General features: G+C 52.6%; 1 non-coding gene across 1 annotated transcript; it reads left to right on the top strand.

Annotated features, from left to right (window-relative positions):
• Positions 1 to 1,205: 1,205 nt before the first annotated feature.
• Positions 1,206 to 1,314, top strand: LOC140692288 (U6 spliceosomal RNA). The gene has a single exon (XR_012067858.1). It is a non-coding gene; the product is annotated as a U6 spliceosomal RNA (small nuclear RNA).
• Positions 1,315 to 9,628: the final 8,314 nt, after the last annotated feature.

Raw genomic sequence — 9,628 nt, 5'->3', positions numbered from 1 at the left:
GAGAATCATGGAAGGGCATGGAAGCAGACCTCTGACTTGATAGATTCCTCTGGGATGGGAGACTTTAAAAAAAAAAAAAATTCTTTTTCCCCTGCTTCCAGGGAGGCAGAAAGGAGGGACAGAGTGTTCCTCTTGCCTCGGGCAGTTCTTTCTTTGTTTGTTTCTTTCTTTTGTTAAATCATGCTTTTTTTTTTTTTTCCTTCCTTTTTTTTCCTTCCAGTTTTATTGAGACAGAGTTGACATACAGCAGTGTATACTTTGGGGGGCGGGCGGGGAGAGGAATTCGATTTTATGCATTTATTTTTGACCGGAGGTACTGGGGATTTAACCCAAGACCTTGTGCTTGCTTGCTAAGCACACACTCTACCACTGACCTATACCCTCCCCCTTGGCCACTTGTGAAGTCCCTTTCATTCAGCATAATCCATCGGGCACATTTTGGGGCAGCCTACTCTGGACCCCAACATTTCCCTATTCTGTAACTTCCCTGGAAGTTTTACACATTAAAAGCTGGGCTGTTGACTGTGCGTGTGCGTGTGCGTGTGCGTCCGTGCGTGCGTGCGTGCGGTCTGGGGGCAGGAGGGAGGGAATGGTTTCCTAGGGGGCCTGCGTTTCATGGACCCAGTTTCTTAGTTCTGAGAACAGGTCTGTTCAAGGAAACTGTTGCCGTTGTAGTATCTCGTCTCAGGAGGCGGTGGTGTCGATGGGCTTCTGAAGCTAGGCCTAGGGAGCAAGCAGTCAGGTATCGCCTAAGAGGCACTTGTGTGGACAACCAAAGTACAGCACAAAGGTGAATCGTCGGAGCAGATGAGAAACCAGATTCAGGGCCGGGAGTAGGGGGTCAGTCTGGTAGGAGATTTCCACACATCGGGGTCATCGAAACGGCTCGAGCAGTTTGAAATGCCTCTGATGATGTCCTGGGGTGTTCGGCTCAACTCTCTGAGCGGCTCCCCCGAAAACAGGCCCGAGGATGGTTTCCACAGGAGCTGTTGTGGCCATTTCTCTGACGTTTACCTCCCGTTGTCCAGCTTCAGTCTGCAAGGCTTCAGGAGACGGAGCGTTTTCGTACTCAATGATGCCAAGGCAAAAGGGTGAGAGAAAATGGGAAACATTCGTGGAGAGGGTCCTAGGCAGATAGTGGAGGCAACTAGAAGACCTTCAGTCTCCGGGCTGGCTTTCAGGTTGAGACAAAAACCCTAAGGAAAGCACTTGCTGCCACAGGACATAGACTAACATGGGAACCATCCAGAGAAGATCAGCACGGCCCCTGAACGTGGACGACACACGCCCATGCGTGAAGCGTTCCATAGTTTTAGTGAAGTCAGTCACCCAGGGAAAGACAGATATCCTATGCCATCACTTCTAGGTGGGATCTGAAAGTAAGTCAAGACACCCATCCATACATAAATAACTCCATTTTAAAAAGACTCCAAGGAACCTATTTACAAAACAGAAACAGACTGGACTCGCAGACATGGAAAAGAAACCGATGGTTAACACAGGGGACAGGGTAGGGTGGAGGAACGGGGTAAGGCGGAGGGATAAATCAGGAGTTTGGGATTAGCAGATATAAACCACCCTATACAAACTAGGTACACAAGTAGGTCCTACTGTCTAGCACAGGGAACTATGTTCAATAGCTTGTAATAACCTATCCTGAAAAAGTATACGTGTGTGTGTGTGTGTGTGTGTGTGTGTGTGTGTGTGTGTGTGTGTGTGTGAATAAGTGAATCACTATGCCGTACGTCATAAATGAACACAACATTGTAAGTCAACTATACTTCCATTGACAGAGAGTTCCTACAATAAGCAGGCAGACAGACCGACAGACCGTCAGACAGACAGACAGGCAGGCAGACAGACAGACACACACACACACACACACACACACACTGTCTGTCTGTCTGTCTGTCTGTCTGTCTCTCTCTCTCTCTCTCTCTCTCTCTCTCTTTCTCTGTCTGTCTGTCTATCTGTCTGTCTCTCTTCTAAGGGTGGAGAAGAGTTTGCTGAGCTATTTCGGGGGCCCTCTCATCCTAGTTCCTATCTCCAAGTTGGTTCAAAGTCCAAAAGGCCGTCAAGCACTTAGTCAGATAGGTCCCTCGAAGAATACCTCCCACATCACGATGACAGACTTCTTAGGCCAGCCGAGAAGGTCCTTCAGTTCTGTGCCCATCTTGGCTCTAAGTTGATGTCAGTCCTCCAGGATCCAAGAAAGCCACGTTGGAAAACAAGTGGTGATTTTGATGGGACAGAAGATCAGTCATTTGGGGGGCGAAGGGTGGGGTAGGGAGAGATACCAGCCTGTCTGTCTGTCTGTTTTCATCCAGTGTGGGAGCCTTCCCAAAGAGATAACTCGAGAAGAGAGAAACGGGGAGTTGACAAAGAACACGTGCGGTGGCGTGCCCTCCCCCCACCCCAGGAGAAGGCCAAGCCAGAAGTCCCTCCGGATGGCGGGCTCTGGACTCCGGCTTCCAGGGGAAGCGATATTTTTTCCTCCCCATTTCAGGCCCGGAAGAAGAGGGAGAGGCAGAGTGTCCTTCTCGGGCATCCGTTGTTTCTGAAGCACGCTTGTTGCCGAAAGATCGGCCCCCGTCCCCGATGAGCCCAAGAATCCAGAGACAAGGTCTTGGAGCTTAGAAGAAAAGAGGTCATTTTATCGCTCTGCCGGGCAAAGGGGATTCACAGCAGGCTAGCGTCTTCAAAACTGTGTACCCACCTTGGGGATGGAGTGGGTGGGGTGGTTCTAGAGCCATAGCTCAAACAATCAAGCATCGATCACCATCCACAGAATCGTTTTCTCATCAGAAGACTCAGCATGGTGTCACGATGCCTCCCAGGTGACCCATTCTATAGAGGCTGGCGGTTAGATCTCATTATCTCATAAGCACTCAAGGTGTGGCCTTCTTGGTCACTCAGGCTATTTTGTCAGGTCAGTAGTCCCGTGACCGACCTTCTCCTCGGAGAAGGACTCAGAGACCCAGCACGATGATGACTTGCAATGACTGAAATACAGTAGAAACAGTAAGATCGATAGCTTCCAGTTTCAACAACGGGCCTGGAACCGTGAGCAGCAACCGGTCAGTCAGAAGAGTCGACCGTTTTAAGGGCGAGCATAAGAAACCGAATGACACCCCCCCCCAAGCAAATGAATGAATGAATGAATGACCTAATGATCCTCCCCTCCTCTCCCCCCCCCCCCCGCCCAAAAACGAAGCAATCCGTTAGCCTAATTCCGGCCATTTTATTCATCCTCCTTCACCCTGAAGCCCCAGTCAGCCACGTGCCACAGTGGTCTGTTTTCCGGTTTCCTCCACCACCCCAACCCCCACCAACGACCACCCCGCCAACATCCCCCCATGCCCAACCACCGCCCCAAGCGCGGGACTGGACGGGGGTGCTGGGGGCTGAGGGGGCGGCGATGGCGGCTTGAGGTGAGGGTGGGGAGTGTTCCGCCCAGATCGTATAGGAAGCTCAAACACAGCTGCAGTACGAGACGAGATGGTAGATTTCTGTGAGTCCTCCCTCCTCTTAAAATCCTTCCTAAGGAGGAGACAGACAGAAAGAGAAACATCACCCTCACTCCCAACGCCTCCTGTGCCCTCGTTGCACCCCAAAACAACAACAAGAAAAACAAAAACAAACACAACCACAAATAACTCGCTATCCCTGGGGAAGAAGGTTTCGATGGCATGGGGATATCATTCTAAACTTCATTCCCTCTTCATCACATTTCATGGAAACCGATTGCAATCTATGAGGCCCTGTGAAGGTAGGGGTTGGGGGGTAGGGAGGAGGGAGGGAAGGGAAGGGGGGAGAGAGAGAGAGAGAGAGAGAGAGAGAGAGAGAGAGAGAGAGAGCGCAGAGGAGAGGAGGGATAAAAGGGGAGAGGACAGGAAAGGAGAGGAGGGAAAAGAGGGGAGGGAAGGGGAAGCGAGAGGAGGCGAGGGGAGAGGAGAGGAGTGGAGGAGAGGGGAGAAGAGAGGAGCGGAGGGGTGAGGGGGGAAGGGAGGGGAGAACAGGGAAGAGGAGAGGAGGGGAGAGGAGAGGAAAGAGAGACAAGGGAGACAGACAGAAAGGCACACACACACACACACACACACACACACACACACACAGAATAGCGAAATGGAGAGAGAGACAGAGAGAGACAGACAGACAGACAGACACGGATCTAGGTCCGGGAGACTACACATGGGTATTCTTCTGAGTGATTTTATGTGTTTTCTCAATCGCCACCTATGGAGATAAAAGTCGCTCCCATAAGATGAAGGGAGTCCTTCTGCCACCGCCCCCCGGCCCCGCCCTCCAGCACCGCTTGTGTTTGTCAGGGATTCCAAGCCAAAGCACGTGGAGGAGTGGGAGAGCTTCCTGGCGGCCCAAGGGGGAGGAAAGTCCGGCAGCATGAGAGAGGTAGTTGGCACGGGGAAGCTGGAGGCAGGCTGACGAGAAGATGGGTGAGGGGGCAGGGAGGAGGGTTTCCCAAGTTGGAGAGCCAAGACGAGGGAGGGGAGCCGTCGGTGGTCGCGTTCTGACCCCGACCCCGACCCAGACTGGAGCGGATCCCTGAAAGGAGGCGGTTCGGGCTCTCCTGCCGAGAACGCCCCTCTCTTCCTCTTTGTGCAGAAACACCTTCCGCGGACCGAGAAAGTCTATCCCGAGACCCTCGTCGGAAGAGTCCTTTCCAGACCCATCACGATCCTCCTGGGCCAAGGGGTCCAGGGGATGGGGCGGGGCCTCCATTCGATCCGTCTTCCGTCCGTCCATCCATCCGCAAGATCTTGAATATCCATGTAGGATTCCGGATGGTAGCAGTTTTCCAGGATCCTCCAGATCCTTGTAAGACCTCTCCTGGCAGATTCGACCCCTAGGTCGTACCGCGCAGCACAGGGCACTAGATTCAGTCCCTCGGGACGAGGGTTCCTGAAAAAGACCAGGAAAAAGAAGAACACAATCACTATGGTGTGCACCAGCCAGAAACCAGCACAACCTCGTCACTCTAACAGACTTGCCAAAGGCGGGGTGGGGAGAGAAAGTCATAGGATGGCTACCATCCCTCCCACCCCCACCCCACACGCCAAGCCCCCCAGCCCATCGTCATCCCTGCTCCCCCTCCTCCTCCCCCTCCCCTCCATCGACGCCCGCCTCCCGCTTGTACCCCACTCCTCCGAACCCAGCACCACCCACCTCGGCCTGGACGTGCTCGGCTCGGCTCGGCTCGGCTCGGCCCGGCCCGGCCCGGCCCGGCCCGGCCGTCCGGCCGACTTCTTCGCAGTGTCTAAAATAGCGCCCGGCCGACAGGCAGGTGGCACACGGCACCCGGCAGGGGAGCGAGCGGGACGGTTCGGGATCTCTGGGCGGCGGGGACACGCGGCCGGACAACCAGGAGCACGGACGGCCTGGCGTGCGTTTCTCCGCTCGGGGGGCCTCGACCAGGGACTGTGGTACGGGGAACGGGGACACACACACACACACACACACACACACACACACACACACACACACACACACCCACCCCTTCACCCCCACCCCCACCCCCACCTCCACCTCTGACAGCTTTCATTTGTTTTCGGCCGACCGTCCCTCGATGAGGTACAAGTGCCGGGGCTGGGGCTGGGGCTGGGGCTGGGGGGGTGGAGTTCCTCCCTCCACAACGACCCCACACGGGCTCTGTTCCAGTCACCCGAGTCCTCTTCCAAGTGAGACCACAGGCCTCCATCACCCGGCGTGAGCACTCGGGGGAAAAAGTCACCATCCTCATCGCTCCGCTCCACCTCTACACGTGAAGAACAGTTCCCAGCCCACGCCACTCAACCCCACCCCACGCCCCGATGCCACCCACCGCAGTGGAGAGAAACGAGACGAATCCACAGACGTCCATCCATCCGATGAAGAAACGGACGGCCCCATTCCAAGGAAGCATAGATATCTAGTCAGGAGATTCATCGAGTACTATGGAGGCGGTGGGAAAGGGGGGGGGGGTGTTGCGGTGGGGAGGGCCTAGAGATCCAGCAGTACAGCCCGTGCTTAGCATGCAAAAAATAAAGGCCCAGGGTTCAATCCCCAGCACCTACTCTTCAAAAATAACCCGCGGAGAAGCAAGACGGCGGAGTAGAAGGACACTGGTAGCTCACCCTCTCCCACAAATACACCAAAACTCACATCGACGGACCCACTTGGCCAATCAGAGCACCTGCGGAACTCCGACAGAACACCGCCCTCTTCGAAAGACAAAGACGCCCAAAATCTGGTAGGAGAAAAGGAGAAAAGAAAGAGTAAAAAGCAAAACAGTGCGGGAGGGACCGGTCCCGCGGGGAGGGAGCGGCAGAGGAGGAATAGGGCTCGTTCGCCAAAACTGCCCCTCTCCAACGGAGAGGCCGACGGGACGGAGGGGGCGCCCCCGAGCCTCAGATCTACCCAGAGCACCCCTTGACCGACCGACCCAAGTGAAACGGGCACAGAGGGTCCCCGCGACACCCAGCCCGAGTCGCAGGCCGGCAGCCAGGGGCCGGGACAGGCCGCACGAGCCGGGCGGAGGACCGGGGCGGCGGCCGGGAGGGGATACAGAGCAGAACAACCCGCCCCCCCCATACATGACGGGAAAAGAAAGGCAAAGCAACACGGCCGGTGTGCCCTGGGGGGAGGGGCGCCGTAGCCTCCGTCTCCTCAGATCCGCGGCGCCATCACCGGCGCTTCTCGCGAGAAGAGAGGCGGGACGCAGCCACAGCCGCCATAGCCTCTGGCGTGCAGCATGCGGGCGGGGGCGGGGCCGAGACTCGAATCCGCACCCGGGGGCTCCGCAGCCTTCTAGGCAGGACTGAGATTCGTTTACAGCCCGAGGCAGATAGGATATTTCTGCCCCGGTACCTCAGAGAACTCGCGCCACCATGACTAAGAAGGAGCCGAGTTTTGGGACGCAGCTAGGGGCGGGGCGGTTCCACGGTCTTCCCCGAGCCCACCTACGGAGAGGAGCGCCGCCGACCCGAGTCGGAGCACACAGCCGCACGGAGCAGCGGAACGACCGGGGCCGGGAGAGGGCGGGCGGCCAGCCAGCCACCCTCCTTCCCGGGAGGAACGCAGCATCCGACCGCGGTGCCGGGAACACGTCCCCCCCCCCCCCTTTTTTTTTTTCCTTTTCCTTTCTCTTTTTTAATCTCTCTTCTATCGGTTTTACCTTCTGTTACCTTTTTAACCTTGACTTTTGAACAGTCGTCTACGTTGACGGTTTTAATCCCTTTTAAATGTTTCCTTGAAAATCTTTTTATTATTATTATTTTTAAACATCCACCCCCTTTCCTTTTTCTCTTCTCTTGGTTTAGATCTCCTGTTATTGATTATTTACAGGTTTCAGATATCGTTTCTCGATCTTTTTTCTCCTTTTTATTAAGGTTATTAAAAGACGTCTCAACTCGATCGCTCTTCTGCTTCCACTTACTCTTCTATTATTGATTACACAGTGTCTTCAAACCTTTTCTTTCTCCCTCCTTTTCAAATCCTGTGTTTTATCTCTTGTTAAAGTCTGTTTTATTTCCGATTACCTTTTAAAAATTTACTTTTGAAACAATTGTGTTTTATTTTCTGATCTTTTCTATTTTTTAAAGGCTTTTAGAAGACGTCTCACCTCGATCGCTCTTCTGCTTCCACTTGCTCTTCTATTATTGCTTGTACACTCTTTTCAAACCTTTTTTTCCTCCATTCTTTTAAAATCCGGCTCCCCCACCCCCCTCCCCCTCCCACCGTCTCTGTCTCTGTCTCTCTCTCTCCCCCTATCCCCCTCTCCGTCTCCCTCTATCTCCCTCTCCCTCTCCCTCCCTCCCTCCCTCTCTCTCTCTCTCTCTCTCTCTCTCTCTCTCTCTCTCTCTCTCTCTCTCTCTCTCTCTCTCTCCCCCTCTCCCTCTCCCTCTCCCTCTCCCCCCCTTTTAAAGTTTTATTCCTGTATAGGCTTTAGATAAATACCTAAACTCCTTAAGGACCACAATAGATAACTGATACTCCTTAAGCCACAGTGCCAGAGAGATAGGAGCAGCATGAGGAAGCAGAGGAACCACTCCCAATGAAAAGAGCCAGAGAAATTCCCTGAAAGCACGATCCACAAAATAGACACGGATGGCCTGCTAGATCAAGATTTCAAAAAAGGAGAGATCCAAGTACCGAAGGAACTCCAAGTGATAGTGTTTAGATGTATACTGTACGTCAAAAACGAAATCGAAGCTCTAAAGAAGAGTCAAGGAGAACTGGTCAGCTCACTGGCTGACATGAGAAGTGGTCTAAAGGCTGTCCAAAGGAGGCTAGATCACACCGAGGAGCGAATAAGTGGCCCAGAAGACAGGACAACAGAAAGAACCCAATCAGAACAGCTGAGAGAAAAACAAATAAAGAACAACGAAAACAATCTCAGGGACCTACGGGACCATCGAAAGCGTGCCCATCTACGCACAATAGGGGTTCCAGAAGGGGAAGGGAGAAGCAAGGGGGTCGAAAAGGTATTTGAAGAAAGCATGACTGAAAATTTCCCAGCTCTAAAGAAGGAATCCGATATCCAAGTCCAGGAGGCTCAGAGGGTGCCAAACAGGGAGAACTCAAACAGACCCACACCGAGACCTATCCTAATCCAGATGGTCAGAGTCAAGGAGAAAGCAATGATCCTAAATGCCTTTAGGCAAGAGAAAAACAAAGAGTGAGTTCCAAGGGAACCCCCATAAGGCTCTCAGCGGATTTCTCTCCACAAACACGTCAGGCCAGAAGGGATTGGCAAGATCTATTGAAATTCCTGAATGAAACACAAAACAAAACAAAACAAAACAATGCAGCCTAGGATACTCTATCCAGCAAAGCTATCCTTTAGAATAGAAGGAGAGGTAAAGAACTTCACAGACAAGCAAAAGCTAAAAGAGTTTTGCAACACTCAACCCATGCGAAAAGAAACATCCACAGGTCTACTCTAAATAGAGAAGAAGCAGGACGGTACAAACATGAGACACTCATCCCCGGAAAGGTGATCACTCCCGTTCATTCCAAACAGAATAAACACAAAATTGTAAAAGAAGACATCTAAACCATCAGGAGTGACAGAGGGAAGCAAGAAAATATAGAGACTTTTATTTTTCCCCCTTCTCCTTCCTTTCTTTCTCTTTGAAACGTTTTGTTCTCGGTAGGATGGGCTTGAGATTCTATTACTATCTGTTTCGTACAAACAGTTATAGTCCTAGGTGAACAGATTTCCAAAAGAAAAACGAACGAACGAACGAACGAACGAACGAACTAACAAAACAGAAACAGACCGACAGATTACAAACTTGAGGTTGTCAGGGGTAAGGGCGGTGGGACGGGACTGGGATCTCCACATGTAGAATAGATAAACACGATGGTACCGTGGAACACGGGGAAGAAAAGTTTAAAAAAAAAAAATCAAATAAGCCAAATGACGCCTACCCGCCCGAAGAAAGAAAAGTCCATAGACACGGACGTGCATGCGTACAGACACCGCATACAGAGAGAGAGAGAGAGAGAGAGAGAGAGAGAGAGAGAGAGAGAGAGAGAGAGAGACAGACAGACAGACAGACAGACAGACAGACAGACAGACAAAGACAGACAAAGACACACATACTTAAGCCAAGCATGCAAACTAAAA

Source organism: Vicugna pacos, unplaced genomic scaffold (assembly GCF_048564905.1).
Source record: "Vicugna pacos unplaced genomic scaffold, VicPac4 SAC-SAT, whole genome shotgun sequence".
NCBI classification, from domain to species: Eukaryota; Metazoa; Chordata; class Mammalia; order Artiodactyla; family Camelidae; genus Vicugna; species Vicugna pacos.
The sequence above is the reverse complement of the archived record's forward strand: the minus strand, read 5'-3'. Positions and strand labels throughout refer to the sequence as shown.